A 19,948-nucleotide genomic window follows, 5' to 3' on the forward strand; every position below is an offset into this window, starting at 1 on the left:
TTTATCATCATCGTGGTATTTTATTGCATTTATGGAAACTGCACAAACTCCAGCCTGTCAACAGATCAAGTCCACAAGTTTCCTCTTGCTATTTTGGTTCGTGAAATGGGATGAATCCGATAAGAGTGATAGCTGACGCGAATGGTGAGAAACACTCCTGAATCAGTCGGAGATGCAGCTCGATGAGCTGTACATGGTAAGACAACTCGTTTTTCGTTTATGTTTGTCAACTTTCAAGTCCGTAAGCATTATTCTTTGAGTAATTTGAAGCAACGTGATGTGTTTACTTTCGAGTAGCCGTTAGCACGGCTGCTAGCTTGTATTGTTAAGCATATTAAATATACTTTTTTAAAGCGTGTAAAAATGTACACATATGATGAGACGGCTAGTAGCATCAGTTTGCTAATATAATAATTGTCTTGTATAGTTACAGCGTTGTGATTTTGTTTGCTTTGTGGTGTGTTTATTAGACTTTGGGAGACAGAGATGATGACCCGGAGCTGAAGGCTTTCTCTCCACTGGCCTCTCGCTCAACTGTGCTTCACTTTGGCTCACAGAGTAACCTCAACTAAGGTAAAGTGGATTTTATATTCGCACATTCGATTAGTGACAGCTTGTGTGACACACTCTCAGTATTGTTTACCATAGTACTTTTATTATAATAACTGAAATCACAACATTAGCACAATTAAACTGACAGTGAACAATGTTGTACTTTGATAGTCATTGGCTGCTAACATGATATTAGGGATTAGCAAATAATACTCTTCTGAAATTATATTATTAGGGAGAAAGTCAGAATGTGTGACTATAAAACCAATTTTACCTCAGACATTCACCTCGTTCATCGGGTAAAATATTATGACCCCTATCGTGAATTATTTGTGCATGGTATTATTTGATAACAAAAACTAGAAGGGCAAAGAATTACTACAATATTTCTATATAATGCAGGCAGGTAAACTCACACTATCTTTGACTTCCTTTTTTTTTAAATATTGGAAACGTGTAACCATTGACTTCCATATCTGTTTTTCCCACTATAGAAGTCAATGGTTACAGATTTTTAGCTTTCTTCAAAATATCTTGGTTTGTGATCAACAGAAGAAAGTCAATAAGGTTTGAAACCACTTGAGGGAGAGTAAAAATATTTTGTCCTGTCAATGAGGAAAGGCACTTTTTATTCACATATGAGGAATATTCATCTTGTAGAAGAAAAACAAATAACATTCAAAAAATTGAAGTTTGTTCTTACATGCTCAACTTATAATGGGTACAGTCTACTGCAGTGGTTCCCAACCTTTTTCTTTGGGCCCCCCCCCCATGAACGTATGCAAACATTGGAGCCCCCCCACCATATAAATACACACGCACGCACACACATATGTACTGTACTATATATATATATATGTGTGTGTGTGTGTGTGTGTGTGTGTGTTTGTTTGTGTAATATTAATATATAGTAATATGTATAGAAAATATATATTTTAATATTAAAATATTAATTAATCAGTTTTAACTTGTCTTGGCCTTCAATAAAACCAAAATTTAGGTAGGCTTTGTCATACTGTCTAATCTTTTTCTTCGCCTCTGAAGAATCACTGCATTTACGTTTGTCTGCCATTTTTGTTTTGATTTTGCCTTTACGACACGTTGACAAGCAGATTGCGCAAGTGAGCAAAATTTAAATAATTATTTAAAGTTATTTATTTTAATTATTTTCACTATTATGTTGGAATTTTAAGCATGTGTTTAGATTATTTTTTATTTTTTGGTACTTAAAAATACATATATAATAGTAGGGCTGCTCGATTTTGGGAAAAATCATAATCACGATTATTTTGGTCATAATTGTAATCACGATTATTCAAAACCATTGCCAGTTAAAGTCAAAATTTTTAGCGCTCCTGAGATTTTTTTTTATAAATATTTCCCAAATTATGTTTAACAGAGCACGGAATTTTAACAGTATTTCCTATAATATTTTTTCTTCTATTTGTTTAATTTTAGCTAGAATAAAGACAGGTTTAAATATTTTGAAACCAATTTAAGGTCAATATTATTAGCCCCCTTAAGCAATATATATTTTTGATTGTCTGCAGAATAAACTACCGTTATAATGACTTGCCTTATTACTCTAATTAAGCCTTTGAATTGCACTTTAATCTGAATGCTTGTATTTTGAAAAATATCTAGTAAAATATTATGTGCTGTCATTATAGCAAAGACAAAAAGAAATCAGTAATTAGAAATGAGATATCAAAACTATTATGTTCAGAAATAAGTTAATAAAATATTCTTTCCATGAAACAGAAATTGGGCAGGAAAAGGTTTGCTAATATTCAGGAGGGCTAATAATTCTGACTTCAAGTATATACATACAGTTATTTTCCACCCTGGAAAGAGAAATAAATACAATAGAATAAAAATATGAAACAAACTGTGCTTTAAGCATCTTCACTGTAAGAAAAACACTTTAGCTACAGCAGTCCTTTAGTCAAGAGCAGCGAGAGTTTTCTCGTTATGTTTGTTAAAAACAGGCGGCAGGAGGATTATAGCGCACTGTCTCTTTAATGGTTTCTCTTTCACGTCTTTTGATCCTCAACTCGTTTGTTTATTACACAAATGAGTGTTAATGTAAATAATCACTAAACACCGCGTTTTGACACCTATTTGACCATTAAAGCGCTCACGTTAAGATGACTTTAGATGTCTGCGCTCCTCTGCTCGTCTCAGTGTGTGAATGAGAGTGAATGCTGACCGGCCGCGGGCTTCTGACTGCGTGATTGTGCTGCACACACACATTAGCTCTTTCGCGCTTTTAAGAGCAACATGTGTACAACTGTGGCGAAATATGATGCACTAATCAATTATCTCGATTAATGCTTTTTTATAATCGTTTGAAACCGAAATCTAAATCGGATTTTAGATTAATTGCAAAGCCCTTTATAATAGTGGAGCATTTTTATGCCTTTTTCTACCTCAATACTTATCCTCTCCCGCGCCCCCCCTGTGAACTCTAGCGCCCCCCTTAGGGGGGCGCGGACCCCAGGTTGGGAACCACTGGTCTACTGTATATGTGAGATGGTTTGCAGTTCACTATCCAGGGGTCTGCAAATGTGGTTGGGTTTTCTGTATTGTGTTATATTAAAAATCATATGGTGAATTTTAAAATATACATTATTAATAAACATGATTTAAACTTTTGCATTATTTCCCCAGAATATATGCATCAGCCCTCACTGCGTGTCTGACGGTGGGCTACTGGAGTTCATCACAGGCTCGACGAGAATGCAGAACCTTGCACTACATTTGCTCTCCTTTCTAGATCCTTCCAGCGGGTTTACAAGGATGAAGCTGTCGGCATCTTTTTACACAGCATTCACAATTTAACACACATTAAAGACATGATGGTGTGGCACCCACATAAACGTTGGCCAACTTACTGAAAAATAATTTTAGGTTTACTTTTAAATGGGTCAGATGATATATTTTCCTTTCAGTATACACACACTCACACAGATACCTATACATATATAAAGAGTAAAAATGCTGGGTATTAACACTGCTTATGATTTTGTGCTTTATAAATAAAACTTGAACTTGAGTTGCATTTAGAATTTGAACTTGAATTAGGGTTGAAGTTTATTTAATCATAAATGCAGATCAGATCTATTGATCAAATCTTTGTAAATATTTTATACTGTAACAACTATACTTGTCTTTTTATGGATTGTAGCCTAAATGGGATCTGACACAGATAATCTTATACCCAATGAAAAAATGACACATCCCAGACAGCACACATACGTTGGGCCGACGTCGTGCCGATTTTCAAAATTCCATCGGTGCGATGTCGCTCAGGGAGCGTTTGCTAATTGGCAAAATGTCGCCGCGACGTCGGCAAATGATCGGAAACGCTGTCCGGCCGATGTTAGGACGACGCAACCGGAAATACCGGCCGCTCCGCGGAGGCGCTGTTCTCAGGCGTTTTGCTCATACTTATGGACCACTAGCTGCAGCAGCTGCTTGTTTATAATAAACACGACACACCACTCTCAATAACAGTTGAAGATTTATTAATATTTTCACAAACATACAAATAGATTAACATACTTTTATCACACATAACCATGTTTTACCACGTTTAAAACAAAACCATCAAGTTGTACTATAACCATATGGCTGAACTGCTGTGCAATAAAGATTTTAAATACAAAGTCCATTGCAGCATTTACATTAAGACCATAGGAATATTTAAAAGTACTTCAAAACATGTACACTAAGGGTGACTATAGTTTACTATAGTAAAAACACAAATAACTTGTGTCAGCACATGTTATAATGCTTATAATTTTTTAAAAAGTGTTAAAGAAAATGCATGTTTTCGAGACTTTAATTTTAAAATACAAGATAATACCGGTCATGTGTTCAGTATCCAAAAGACTTTCTTCAGGGAGTTACAATAATAAAAGAGTACACAAACACAAAATAAATACCAAGCAAACAATATTTACAGTAGTAAATACAATCATACAAATTAAAATAATTGTCTGATAAAATCTTATTAAAGTCTGTAGTCAATTTATTTTTAAAAAATTTTTTATAAATGGAATTTGGAATTCAACAATTTGCAATCTCCTCTGAACTAATAACACATCAATAATATAAAATAACAATACTTTCCCAGAGATAACCAGTTTTTTTAAGCAAACTCTAATGCACGACACAAAACAGATTTTGTCATTATATATATATATATATATATATATATATATATATATATATATATATATATATATATATATAAATATATATATAAATATATATATATATATATATATATATATATATATATATATATATATTTAATCCCTTAATTTCTGTTTAACAGAAATATTTTTAACACATTTCTAATCACAATAGTTTTAATAACTCATTTCTAATAACTGAGTAAAAAATATTTGACTAGATATTCTTCAAGACACTTCTATACAGCTTAAAGTGACATTTAAAGGCTTAACTAGGTTAATTAGCTTAACTAGGCAGGTCAGGGTAATTAGGCAAGTTATTGTATATCGATGGTTTGTTCTGTAGACAGTCGAAAACAATTGCTTAAAGGGGCTGATAACATTGACCTTAAAATGTTTTTTAAAAAATTCAAAACTGTTTTTATTCTAGCCGAAATAAAAGAAATAAGACTTTCTCCAGAAGAAAACATAACATTTTCTTGCTCTGACCTATATATATATATATAAATATAAATATATATATATATATATATATATATATATATATATATATATATATATATATATATATATATATAACCCAGTAGAATGAAGTTCTACAAGTTTTTAAGTTTTAAAGTAATCTTAAGGTTATTTATTTATTTATTGTCTATCTATTTATTTATTTATTTATTTATTTATTCATATTGGTTCTAGAACAGAATTAAATCTAAAATGCGTTTTGCATTCATTTGTGAATATACATCCTAATGTTGATGTGTAATGATATGAGCGTCTATCTCTGAGAATATGATAAGAAAGCAAGTTTGATCAACCTTCACTGAAATACATGGGGTTAACAAGTTTGGTAGGTGTTCCTACATGATTGGTTTATACGCGTGTAGTCCCGCCCTCTGGTGTGGAGTGTGAAATGTGATTGGCTGTTGGGAAGAGAGAGCGGAAAGAGGAGACACAAGCCCCTTTCACACATACAGACCTTTCCGGAAAATTGCCGGCAATTTTCCGGAAAGGTTGTATGTGTGAACAGGTCCTTTTTGAAAATACCGGTAAATTCGTTCTGGCTATTTTCCGGAAAGAGAAGTTGTAACATTACCGGCAATTTGCCGGAATGCTGCGCTGTGTGAATGCAGAAGGAAGATTCCCGTAATAAGCGCGTGCACGTCTAGAACGTGCTGACGTGAGACGTCTGCTTTAGCCAATCACAACAGTCAGACGCATTTACGTCCGCGCGGTTTGTGAGGATGAAAGCCTTTGAATATTTTTCCAGACACATTTAGCTGCTAGAAGTTAGTCAGATAACGTTTATATGTTCTTCTTAATGCCAACTGTGTAAATAATCATCGATGAGATGCTTATGATAAGCCGTTGTTTGTTTACCTTCAAGCTTTGCGTGCGCCTGTGAGCGCCTGCACAAGTACATATTATGAACATCTCGACATGCGAAAGTGATCCTGCGAAAGTTGTTCACAATATTGATCATCCACAGAGTTTGTAATTTAGTCAAATGTTTACAAATACAAGCGCAGCCGTTTAAAGCTCATTTGTGGTGAATGATGTCAGAATTTACCGGTATTTTGGAATGGATGTGTGAATGCTCTTTTCCGGAAAATTTCCGTAACGTCCTCGCCTGTGTGAACAGCGCTTTTTTGAATATACCGGTAAAGTCGTTCCGGAAATTTTCCGGATATTTACCGGTATCACTGTGTGAAAGGGGCTACAGCCGGCAGTTTTGGAAACTGAAGGGGAGACTCGCGTCGCGGCTGTTATGATTGCGTAACATTCACGGAGTATAAAAACAAGAGATAGTAATGTATATTGCGTGTGAACAACACGTTTTTGATTACTTTGAGTTTGTTTTGTGTTTGTTTTAAGTTCGCGGTGTGTTTTCATCATATAAGTTTCCAGTGTCAGTTATTAGTCAGTTCAGAGTGAGTGAGCATTTTTTAAATGCCTAAATTGTCAACTGACAGTTACGGAGGACTAAAGCTGAACTGAGAGAGAGACGGTTAAACCGAAAATAAGGAGGAGAAAAAAGAGAGACTGTTAGATGAGTATGAAACCACGCTGAAAGAGTCAAAGAGGAGCAAATAGCACCACAAATAGCCTGAATACTACGTGAGATTTGTCTCTCATCAGCTGGGGAGAAAAAGTGAGGATTTGAAAGACCCGCGGCAGAAGTTCACCGATCGATCGCGGCTCGTTGGCCCGTTGTTCACAAGTGTTGTCAGTTTGGAGAACTGTCATATATTGCTGTCATCTGGATCGCGGTCATTTGGATTGCTGTCATTTGGATCGCTGTCATCTGGATCGCTGTCAACTGGATCGCTGTCAACTGGATCGCTGTCATCTGGATCGCTGGCATCTGGATCGCTGTCAACTGGATCGCTGTCATCTGGATCGCTGGCATCTGGTTTGCTGTCATCTGGATCAAGGTCATCTTCATCTGAGGTATCTTGTTTAATTTTATTTGTGCTCAGGAGAGTAAAGAGGCCATTTTCATTTTCCCGGCCACAACGTACACTAGCAGCGATACAGGCCTGCAAAGGGGGGTGTATGAATGTGTGAGTGTGTGGGCCCACAAGAGTTTTGAGTTGTTTATGGAGATGCAGTGAGCATAAAATACTGCTGCGTGTTTTACAGTATAGATTTATACTAATAGTTTATATAGGTGTAATTCAGTGTGTAATTTAGTGACACAATTTGTAGCCACTTTCAAAGAGAAACATTCAGTCATATTAGTCACTTGTTGATTTATAAGTTTAATTGTTAGAGTGTAGAAAGATGGTATTTTTCTATATTGGTTTAATTAATATTCTTCATTGTACTGTACATTGCTGGGTTTGACTTTGGGTCATTGTCTTTTAGCTGTGCATAAATTCTATATTTTGTATTTTGTTTTACATCTGGGGTTTTTCCCAATATTTACATTTCTATTCTAATTAAATTATTTATATTTTCTGATTTATCTAAGAGTTTTATTATTCACAGAGTTTATTTCTGGTAATTTATTCAAACACAGCAAATATTTATATTCTCATCTGCCTTATTTACATTACGTCATTGAAATATATCAGAGGGGCCTACTTCAACATATCTGTAGGCGTTTAGTGTATTGAACCTGGAGCGCTATCTTAAACTTAATACACCTAGGTGGCGCTACATAAAGTGGGGGCTCGTCCGGGATCTCCCTCTGATACATCAATGATAAGTTCATAAAGAAAGAAGAGACAAGTTAAATTATCTGAATCCAAGCACCTACTGTCTTCTATTCAAAAGTTCATAAACTGTCGCTATGGCTTTGAGAAAGGACCCCAGTCTTCAAGCAGAGTTAACAAAATGGTGTGAAGCAGCCAGTATTGACTCTACTCATGCTTTAATCCTGTTAAATGTACCTGTTTACACAGAAGTGGCAGAGATTGAAGATGTAATGGAAACTGTCAAAGCTCTGGGAAGGGTTCGAGTGAGGGACACAAGAGAAGGACCTACTGCCCATTCTATGATGGTTCTATGTGAGTGCCGACAAGCCACTGACTCCACCCGTATTCCTCCTGAAGTGACTAGGGGGGAAAAGAGTGAGCCCTGGTCAGTTATCGTGATTCAACCAAGTGAAAGTGCATCTAATACAGATGCTGAAGGATTCTCTGAAAAGCTGACAAAGTTCCTGATGGAGGAAGGGAAAACTTTTAGTGACGTAAAAGCTTTAATTACACCCCACAGTGCTAGTGATAGTTCTCCTGAATCAATTATACGTGCAATGGGTGAAGTACTGGAAAAGACCATAAAGCCAACAAGTGATGGAAATGCATACCGACGACTTCGGACATTTTCAGCCATTGTTCCAACTCCAATTGGAGAGGAAAACATGGATAACTGGATAGATCAAGCAAGGCTCATGATAACTGAGTGTGACTGTACTGAAAAAGAAAAACGACACAGAATCATGGAAAGCCTTAAGGGACCAGCAATGGAAATAGTGAGAGCTGTTCGTTTCTCAAATCCAGAAGCAGGTGCTTTAGAGTATGTGGAAGCATTAGAGAGTTCCTTTGGATCTTCAGAGTCTGGTGAAGATCTGTATTTTAAGATTCGACTTATGCGTCAAAATGCAGGGGAGGCATTATCAGAGTTTCTGAGGAGAATTGACAAAGCTCTAAAAAAAGTGGTGGAAAGAAATGGCCTGTCTTTCAGAATGGCCGATAAAGTGCGAGTAGAACAACTCATTCGAGGGGCAGTGAATTCTGATCTCATGTTGCTACAGTTGAGGCTTCGAGAACGTACAGCATGCCCACCTTCTTTCCTGAGTCTGCTGAAGGAAATACGTGAGGCAGAAGAGAGTGAAGCTTCTCGCCACAGAATGTCAGCTAAAGCCAAATCCATACAGTATTGTGATGAAACCACAAGCACATCTGTCATTCAAGAACTCAAAGGAGAGATTCAAGAGCTGCGTGCACACTTATGTGGAGTCATGCCCAAAACTGTTTCTACTTCTTCTTTGGTGGTTAAATCCAGAGAGAAACCTAACCAGATGGAAAAAAACAGAAGATGTAGAAGTTCAAGAGTTAAAGAAACAAGTTCAGTACTTACAACAACAGTTGGCAGTTATGAGTGTCAGTCCTTCTCAGGGCTCACTAGAGGTTACAGAACAACGGCCAAAACCATCACAGTCCACTTCATCATCATTTAGCCGAAAGTCAACCAGAACAAAAGATGATTATTTCTGTTACAAATGTGGACAAGACGGTCATATTGCGACAAAATGTCAAGCCCCACAAAATTCAGACCAAGTAATCCAGAAGCTAATTCGTTCTTTGCGGCAAGCTAAGAGTTTTAAGTCCGAGGCTAATGAAAGCAGAAAAACCCAGAACCAAGTTTGTTTCTCTAAAAAGAGTCAGACAGACATAAACAAAGCCAGCAGTATTCCAAAAGGCCTAGTTGGACCAGCATCAACAGTAGAAGTGACAATTAATGGACATTTATGTCAAGCCCTGTTAGACAGTGGATCACAAGTGACAATAGTGTTTGAGAGTTGGTACTCTAAGAATTTAGATTATGTACCGATTCACCCCTTGACTGGATTATCCATATGGGGCCTCAGTTCGTCCAGTTATCCTTATAAGGGATATATAGTAGTGGATGTCATTTTCCCGTTCTCCGTCAGTGGAGTAAAGGAGCCGCTGTCCATCTTGGCTCTCGTATGTCCTGAACCTCAAGGGCCCTCCCAGTTACCAGTCATTATTGGAACAAACGCCAGTTTCTTCCAGCGCCTTGCTACTCTCAGTCATGATGTAAAATCATCCAGCACTGCACAAGCTTTAAGAATTCATACTAACCTTCCTGAAATCCATCTCAATCAGCAGACATGTAAAAATACCTTAATCGACCAGCCTGAGGGGAAAGTACGGTGGATGGGACCTGAAAAGTGTGTAGTTCCATCTAGAGGAGAAGTACTGGCTGTCTGTAAAATAGAGACTGAAAAACCCTTGAGAAAAGAAATTTTTGTGGTAGACTCACCTGAAGAGGACAATCTTCCAGCTGGTACATTCATAACTCCATTTGTGCTTCCCTTTTCCACCGTTCAAGATAACAGTGTGCAAGTGTTAGTCCATAATGAAACCTCAAAGGACATTTCAATTCCATCGGGTACAATAATGGCCAATGTGTACCTTACTGACACACTTACTGTTGGTTCTGGGGAAAAAAGCTCTCAAGTAATTGACCCAAGCCTGTTTAAATTTGAAGAGTCATCCATTCCTGAGTTATGGGAAATGCGACTCCGTCAGAAGTTGGCAGTCAGAAGTGATGTCTTTTCTACCAATGAGTGGGATGTGGGATTAGCCCAAGGAGTTGAACATAACATTAGACTGACAGACACCAAACTTTTCAGAGAGCGCTCCAGACGCATTGCTCCTGCAGACATCGAGGATGTGCGACGCCATATCAAAGAACTTTTAGAGGCTGGAATAATTACAGAATCAAGAAGCCAGTATGCATCGCCCATTGTTATTGCAAGGAAAAAGAGTGGAGCAGTTAGGATTTGCATTGACTACAGAACTCTAAATGCTCGCACCATCCCCGATCAGTACACTACTCCCAGGATTGATGATGCTCTGGACTGTTTGGCTGGCAGTAAGTGGTTTTCTGTGCTAGATCTTCGCAGTGGATATTATCAAATAGCTATGGCTGAGGAGGACAAAGAAAAGACAGCATTTATCTGTCCTTTAGGATTTTTCCAGTTTGAACGTATGCCTCAAGGGATTACTGGAGCTCCAGCCACATTTCAACGGCTAATGGAAAAAGCTGTTGGTGACATGCATCTCCTTCAAGTAATAGTCTATCTGGATGATATCATTGTGTTTGGGCGCACTCTTGAAGAACATGAAGAGAGACTATTAAAAGTTTTAGATCGACTCAGAGAGTGTGGCCTCAAAGTTTCAATTGATAAATGCCAGTTTTGTCAGTCCCAAGTATGTTATGTGGGGCACATTGTGTCAGCTGCTGGAGTATCACCAGACCCAGCTAAAGTTGAGGCGGTAACCCGCTGGAAAATGCCCACTGATCTGAAATCACTGAGATCCTTTCTTGGTTTCTGTGGATTTTACCGACGATTCATAAAAGACTACTCAGCCATTGTAAGGCCATTAACAGAACTCACTAAAGGGTACCCACCAACATCTGGCCAAAACAAAAAGACCGCAAATGTCAGGAAATATCACAAAACGTCTGAGCCTTTTGGAGAGCGTTGGGATGATAACTGTACAGCAGCATTTCACAAGATCATTTATTGTCTCACACATGCCCCAGTACTTGCTTTCGCCGACCCTAACAAATCCTATGTTCTTCATGTGGATGCTAGCCTTAATGGTCTGGGAGCTGTTTTGAATCAGGAGCATCCTGGTGGACTTAGGCCAGTAGCCTATGCAAGCCGAAAGCTGAGTGCATCTGAGCAGCGTTACCCCATTCATCAGCTTGAGTTCTTGGCGCTTAAATGGGCAGTTGTGGACAAGTTCCATGATTATCTTTATGGTGCTCAGTTTGTGGTGAAAACAGACAACAATCCACTTACCTATGTGCTGTCCAGCGCCAAGTTGAGTGCAACAGGTCACCGATGGTTAGCTGCTTTAGCCACATACAACTTTAGCTTACAATACAAGCCTGGGAGTCACAACACGGATGCTGATGTATTGTCACGCTACCCCTTTGAATCAGCTATCTCAACAGAATGGAAGGAAATTTCAAAGTCAGGAGTAAAAGCTATTTGCCAGCTGGCAAGAATTAATGAAAGTGATGAGGCATCCTCCAGGCTAGTGGATCATCTATGTGTCTCTCCTCACAGTATCCCAGAAGCATTTGCTTGTCCCACTTCATTGAGTTTCAGTCCTATGGAACAGTTGAGCCATGAGAAGTTAAGTAAGGCTCAAGATGAAGATCCTGTAATTGGTATAGTGAAGCGAGAATTGGAGTCTGGACAAATACTTACTGATACTAGGAGTTCAGATGATTCAATTGCTCTGTTACGGCGGCAGGGACCCAAGTTGAAAATTGAGAATAAACTTCTGTACAGAGTCACCAACAGTTCCTGCAGAAAGGAAAATATACAGCTTGTCTTACCCTCAAGGTATTGGTCCCATGTACTGCACTCCTTGCATGATGACTCTGGTCATTTGGGGGTAGAGAGAACAACTGAACTACTGAGAGATCGATTCTATTGGCCCCGAATGTTTAGCTATGTGGAGCAGTATGTTAAGAATTGTGGGCGATGTGTAACAAGAAAAACATTACCTAAGAAGGCTGCCCCACTGAACCACCTAACCAGCAATGGGCCATTTGACTTAGTATGTATTGACTTCTTATCTATTGAGCCTGACTCCAGAGGTCTAAGCAATGTTCTGGTTGTAACCGACCACTTCACTCGCTACGCACAAGCATTTGTAACCAAAGATCAGAAAGCACTAACTGTGGCCAAAGTACTGTGCGACAAAATTTTTGTTCACTATGGCTTACCCACCCGAATCCACTCAGATCAGGCAAGAGACTTTGAGAGTGGTCTCATAAAAGAAATGCTTAACATGCTTGGTATAAGAAAATCCAGAACGTCACCCTATTATCCACAAGGAGATCCTCAGCCAGAAAGATTCAACCGAACACTGCTGTCCATGCTCGGTACTCTGAATCCTATGGAGAAACACAGATGGAGTCAGCACATCAACCGATTAGTGCACGCTTACAACTGTACTAAGAATGATGCAACTGGATATTCCCCGTACTGTCTTCTATTTGGAAGAGAGGCTCGTCTGCCAGTGGATGTGTGTTTTGGAACTTCACCTGATGGAAAAGGAGCTGGTAGCCATCGACAATATGTAGAAAGAATGAAGTCAGAGTTACAACAAGCATATCAGTTGGCAACTGAAACTGCACAGAAAAGTCAAAAGAGAAACAAACGATTGTATGACAAGCACATAAAACATCAGACACTGGCTGTAGGAGATCGTGTGCTGACAAGAAATCTGGGTATGACTGGAAAGAACAAACTTGGTGACAAGTGGAATTCTGTTCCTTACCTGATAGTTGAAAAGCTGAATAACTTACCTGTATATCGTTTAAAACCTGAATCTGGAATGGGAAGTGTGAGGACTCTTCACAGAGACCATCTCTTACCTGTTGGGGATGATGTGAGATTGTCTGATTCAGGAAAAATTCAAAATACAGCTGCTCCAACAGAGATCAGGACAGAATCTGTGGGGAGAAAATATGGAAGAGATTTAAAGGAAATAAATCAGAACATGACAGGAAGTGGATTGAGAAATGACTCAGACAGTGAAGAGGATGACTTGTGGTATTACTACCCGAATAGGGTTGATGAAACTCAAAAGTATGTAACACAGGAGGAATCTTCAATAAATGAGGGAGCAGTTTACAATCAGGAGGAATTGGAAAGACCCACTGCAGAGATGGATGACACATCAGTCACTGACCAGGGCCACGAAGCAGTATTGGAGCAGACTCCTGAGGAAATTAAAGATGCTGCTCTAGAAGGGGGAGATCCTGGAACAGCCAATACTACTAGAGAGGTAGTAGAGCATGTTCATGTGCGACCTAAGAGAAACACAAGACCTATAGACCGATTGAGCTATGATTGTCTGGGGAGACCCACTAACAAGTCTTTAACCTTAGTTCACAGAGGAATGGTTGTAAAAGTACAAAGTGGGGATAGTTCACCAAAGTTTTGTAATACAGTGTGGTGCCACCCTATGGCACGGTGTACTCATTGTGTTCAAGTAAGCAATTGTGCTGAGCCTGAGATCACTATTAAAGTTTAATGAGGTAATCTCATGAGGACATGAGATGTTTAGAAGGGGGAGCATGTAACCCAGTAGAATGAAGTTCTACAAGTTTTTAAGTTTTAAAGTAATCTTAAGGTTATTTATTTATTTATTGTCTATCTATTTATTTATTTATTTATTTATTTATTCATATTGGTTCTAGAACAGAATTAAATCTAAAATGCGTTTTGCATTCATTTGTGAATATACATCCTAATGTTGATGTGTAATGATATGAGCGTCTATCTCTGAGAATATGATAAGATAGCAAGTTTGATCAACCTTCACTGAAATACATGGGGTTAACAAGTTTGGTAGGTGTTCCTACATGATTGGTTTATATGCGTGTAGTCCCGCCCTCTGGTGTGGAGTGTGAAATGTGATTGGCTGTTGGGAAGAGAGAGCGGAGAGAGGAGACACAGCCGGCAGTTTTGGAAACTGAAGGGGAGACTCGCGTCGCGGCTGTTATGATTGCGTAACATTCACGGAGTATAAAAACAAGAGATAGTAATGTATATTGCGTGTGAACAACACGTTTTTGATTACTTTGAGTTTGTTTTGTGTTTGTTTTAAGTTCGCGGTGTGTTTTCATCATATAAGTTTCCAGTGTCAGTTATTAGTCAGTTCAGAGTGAGTGAGCATTTTTTAAATGCCTAAATTGTCAACTGACAGTTACGGAGGACTAAAGCTGAACTGAGAGAGAGACGGTTAAACCGAAAATAAGGAGGAGAAAAAAGAGAGACTGTTAGATGAGTATGAAACCACGCTGAAAGAGTCAAAGAGGAGCAAATAGCACCACAAATAGCCTGAATACTACGTGAGATTTGTCTCTCATCAGCTGGGGAGAAAAAGTGAAAGTGAGGATTTGAAAGACCCGCGGAAGAAGTTCGCCGATCGATCGCGGCTCGTTGGCCCGTTGTTCACAAGTGTTGTCAGTTTGGAGAACTGTCATATATTGCTGTCATCTGGATCGCGGTCATTTGGATTGCTGTCATTTGGATCGCTGTCATCTGGATCGCTGTCATCTGGATCGCTGTCAACTGGATCGCTGTCATCTGGATCGCTGGCATCTGGATCGCTGTCAACTGGATCGCTGTCATCTGGATCGCTGGCATCTGGTTTGCTGTCATCTGGATCAAGGTCATCTTCATCTGAGGTATCTTGTTTAATTTTATTTGTGCTCAGGAGAGTGAAGAGGCCATTTTCATTTTCCCGGCCACAACGTACACTAGCAGCGATACAGGCCTGCAACGGGGGGTGTATGAATGTGTGAGGGTGTGGGCCCACAAGAGTTTTGAGTTGTTTATGGAGATGCAGTGAGCATAAAATACTGCTGCGTGTTTTACAGTATAGATTTATACTAATAGTTTATATAGGTGTAATTCAGTGTGTAATTTAGTGACACAATTTGTAGCCACTTTCAAAGAGAAACATATTCAGTTATATTAGTCACTTGTTGATTTATAAGTTTAATTGTTAGAGTGTAGAAAGATGGTATTTTTCTATATTGGTTTAATTAATATTCTTCATTGTACTGTACATTGCTGGGTTTGACTTTGGGTCATTGTCTTTTAGCTGTGCATAAATTCTATATTTTGTATTTTGTTTTACATCTGGGGTTTTTCCCAATATTTACATTTCTATTCTAATTAAATTATTTATATTTTCTGATTTATCTAAGAGTTTTATTATTCACAGAGTTTATTTCTGGTAATTTATTCAAACACAGCAAATATTTATATTCTCATCTGCCTTATTTACATTACGTCATTGAAATATATCAGAGGGGCCTACTTCAACATATCTGTAGGCGTTTAGTGTATTGAACCTAGAGCGCTATCTTAAACTTAATACACCTAGGTGGCGCTACACATATATATATATATATATACATATATATATATATATAAAACTGGTTATGTTCCAAGAAAACAGACAAAATGAAAAGAAATAACCTGCCATTTAGTTTTGTTTTATCTTGTGAAATGTTGCTTACACATAAAAGGGGATATATGGGTGGAATAAAAAATGTGTCGCCATCCTCTAAATTGTTCTTGTATGTTGTCTTCATCTTTAGTCTTCACAAGTGAGGCTGGCCCAAACCAGGACTGCAGTAGCCAAATCTAATCCTTGTAGTAGGAACCCTTAAATAAAGCAAGAAACCAAAAGGAGAAAGATTAGCATTGCAGCAGTTCATATTACCACAAATATATATTATTTTTTTCATGACACATAACTGGAGTATGTGTTATGCAAGTGCCTAGCTTAAATGTGTCATTTAATTTAAACTTAAAGAGTGTGTCTGAGCACTAATTTTCAGAAAAGCCATTTGAAAGTTAAATTCCTTGTGAAATCATAATGAATGTTTTTTTTTTTTTTTGGTTTTAGTATCATTGTGTTAGTATAAATGTGTATCTAAATATATATCTAATCTTCAGATACCACATTACATGCAAATTAAACTAAGTTTCGTCAACTAAAATGTCACACTGTACACTACATTTATCAATCATAGCTAGGGCCAGGAGGAATCTGCAGATGTTTTTTGCTATTTCTGCTGAAAATTTTGGTGGAAGTCTGCGGATTTCTGCGGAATTATTTTGGGAGTATCATAACTAAAACCTTAATATATGAAATAAAAAAATATTATATTTTCAAGTTTTATTTAATGTTTAAAATGCAAATCCAATTTCCAAATCCAAAATCCAATTCACTTTATTTGGTAAATAAAGCAAGTTTTCCATATAACATATCTAGTAAGACAGAAAATATTACTGTACAAACCTCATTGTACATAAATCAGATGAACATTTTCACATTAGTCAATAATATTACTGAAATTAATTTAAAAACTGAATAAATATAGATTTACACACATTTACTCAAGAAAATAAACAGAATTAATGATAGGCTAAACATCTGCGGAGTTCTGCGAAAAATCCGGGTGGGCCTAATCATAGCTTTATTTCTGCTACAAAAAGGTTTTTCAGCAAACAACTTCTATTATATGTAGGCTATAGAGGAGGATATATAAAGAAAATATATATTCAACTCTCTAATTAAATGCACCTGATGCAGATATTCAAGTCTTTTAGGCTTATTTGAAAACTTAAATGACGTGTTGGACCACAGTTGGACAACGCTCAGTGAGAATACTTTTTTGCACAAATTCTTTTTGTTCTAAAGAAACATGTCTGATTGCTAGCAATCATCAAAGAGCAAACTTTTTTTTTTTTTCAAATAAATACTATGCTCTTAAAAATAAACTTTTCATACATCAAGAATACTAAAAATATGTTTATTTAAAATGTTTTGTTTTAAAAAAAACAGCTTGAGGAAAGAATCAGTACATTGGAATACTATTTTTTCAGAAGGATCATGTGACACTATTAATTATATACATTGTATTAAATTCACAGTATTACTGCTTGACTGTATTAATTAAATAAAGCTGACACTATCAGAAGAGAATTTACCATACCGACCTAAAAGCTATGAAACAGTAGTGTATGTTTAGGATGTTACTTTCTAGTCCTATTGTACTTTGGAGAGGTTGTCTGACAGGAGGATCCCTTCAACTCAGCAGAATTCTCAGCAGACCATCAGCATACACCAATCTAAGAATAAAATAAGCAATTTGTTAAAAACCAAAAATATATATATTTTATATTTCCAGGTTTATAGGAAAGAAGAAAGCTAAAGCAGATTTAATATGTAGAAAAAAAATAAAACCTATTGACAATTTCATGGCACAACATACCCCAAACTAAGCAATCTCAAATGGTTAATTTACATAAATGACAACTGCTGCTCATTATATCAATATTAACTGTTAAGGATTCATTCATTTATTTTCTTTTGGGCTTAGTCCCTTTATTAATCTGGGGTCGCCACAGCGGAATGAAAGGCCAACTTATCCAGCATATGTTTTACACAGCAGATGCCCTTCCAGCTGCAACCAATACACACTCATTCACACACACTTATACACTATGGTCAATTTTAGCATACCCAATTCACCTATGTCTTTGGACTTGGGAAAACCAGAGCACCCGGAGGAAACCCACGATAACACGGGGAGAGCATGCAAACTTCACACAGAAATGCCAACTGACCCAGCCGAAGCTCGAAGCAGCGACCTTCTTGCTGTGAGGCAAACGTGCTACCCGCTGCGCCACCGTGCTGCCCTGTTAAGGAATCAGATTAATATAAATGAATTGACATGTTTATTTAGTGTCTGACACATTAAATATTGCATTTTTAAATATTGTTTCATTTTAAGATTTATTTCAGAATTAACTATAGAACCTGGATATATCGTCACATTTTCATGCACAGCAGCATTTCCAAGAACATAAAAACAGCTACTTTTTCCCCATTGAACACAATATGTTTTATTTTAAGAAACATTTAAAATATTTTGTAACAGTAAACATGCCAGGCTAAATAATAATTTAATAAAATAGTACTATCTTCATTAGACTCCAAAACACTGGTTTCTTGTGAAGGCATAATAAGCTATTTGTTTTTCAGATGTTTGCTGAATCGTGAGCTGACCAGTAGCTTTTGATGTGGAGGGTCTTTTGCTGCTGTAGATAATGTTGGACTATTTTTTAAGTCTTTGATAAAGCGCTAAAAACCATATACAATGCATCCGGAAAGTATTGATAGCGCTTCACTTTTTCCACATTTTTAATGTTTCAGTTTTATTTCAAAATGGATTAAATTCATTAATTTCCTCAAAATTCTACACACAATCCCCATAATGTGTGTTGACACGATTTTAGTTAATCATTTACAAGTCAATATTGCCTATATGGATTGTGATTTAAAAAAAAATTAACATGTAAAATTGCAGTGTTAAATGCAATGCCATCAAACATTTTAGACGCACCAGAGCAAAAAGCTAGTCTAGAGCACTTGGAATGCTGGTGTAGTTCTAGTTAAATTTAGTTCAGTTAAAGCTGTATATGCAGCCGGTCTCAAGTATAGGATTTAGTATTTAACTAATCTTAACAACGAAACATTTACGAGTCTGTATTAGCCAGCTCATGTACTACAATGTAACAGACACTGTATATTGCCACCTTGATACTTAAGCTTTCTTTAAAATATTTTGTGTTCAACAGATTAATTAATTCTTTCATTTATTTTTTTCAGTGCAATAGTATAGCTTACACTGGTGTATTTGTATGGACCCCCCAAAATAGCAGAGGCCACTTTCTGGCCACCCAAGTATAAACTTCTAGCCTAGCCACTATGAACTACCTGTCTGTCCTGCTCCAGAACTCTTTGTCGGCTGCTTGTATGTCTGGATACAGCTGCACAAGTCTTTTAACACTGACAAATACAGCCTCTGCACATCCTCACAACCAAGAGAACAGAATGATCAGGAGAACCTGAAAAATATAACTAACTGAAATCAGTTGAAATGTATTTTGTCTTGTGATGATGACACAAAAATATATCTTTTTTCACAAAGGATGTGCTGTTACCTATGAAACGGTCTATAATGAATGATCTGTTGATCCTGTTTCCTTGATGTCATTCACTCAGAGATGGTTTGGACATTTGATTGTATCTAAACTGTAATGAATTTAAGTTACAAAAACATTGATAGCAGGACCATTGATCTTGTAACTTATACAAATTGTTAAGTATTGAACAAGTCTGCAACCAAACTAGTCAAGTTAATAATACTAATCTCAACTATGATGAGTTGTCTTGTTTCTGCTGCCCAGACGGTCTCTCCACCTGCTGAAAAAAAAGGAAAAAGTATGGTATTTTTACAACAATGAAACTGCAAACAACTTAACTATAAGGGGGTAAGCAGTGAGCATCTTTTATTATAAGCAATTTACTGAATACTTTGTCACTGGT

The 19,948-nt window shown here is 37.2% G+C and overlaps 1 protein-coding gene and 2 long non-coding RNA genes across 8 annotated transcripts in view; 2 read left to right on the forward strand and 1 right to left on the reverse strand.

Annotated features, from left to right (window-relative positions):
- The window catches only part of LOC141376106 (uncharacterized), a 107,719-nt gene that overhangs the window by 23,381 nt on the left and 64,390 nt on the right, over positions 1–19,948 (forward strand). The window lies entirely within an intron of this gene.
- The window catches only part of si:dkey-287i17.4, a 126,602-nt gene that overhangs the window by 15,907 nt on the left and 90,747 nt on the right, over positions 1–19,948 (forward strand). The gene's annotated exons all lie outside the window — the stretch shown is intronic.
- Positions 15,967–19,948, reverse strand: part of LOC103911635 (uncharacterized) — a 41,959-nt gene continuing 37,977 nt past the window's right edge. For 2 of the 6 annotated variants that reach the window (XR_012385287.1, XR_012385288.1), the window contains exons 10-14: positions 19,564–19,825; positions 19,337–19,467; positions 18,184–18,255; positions 17,612–17,685; positions 15,997–16,212 (exon numbers count right to left, since the gene is read on the reverse strand). This is a non-coding gene — a long non-coding RNA (uncharacterized lncRNA). Of the gene's footprint in view, positions 17,686–18,183; positions 18,256–19,336; positions 19,826–19,948 lie in introns of all 6 variants that reach the window. The other 4 variants (XR_012385285.1, XR_012385284.1, XR_012385286.1 and 1 more) reach the window with 3 other exon arrangements.

This window comes from Danio rerio, chromosome 9, assembly GCF_049306965.1.
Source record: "Danio rerio strain Tuebingen ecotype United States chromosome 9, GRCz12tu, whole genome shotgun sequence".
Taxonomy (NCBI): domain Eukaryota; kingdom Metazoa; phylum Chordata; class Actinopteri; order Cypriniformes; family Danionidae; genus Danio; species Danio rerio.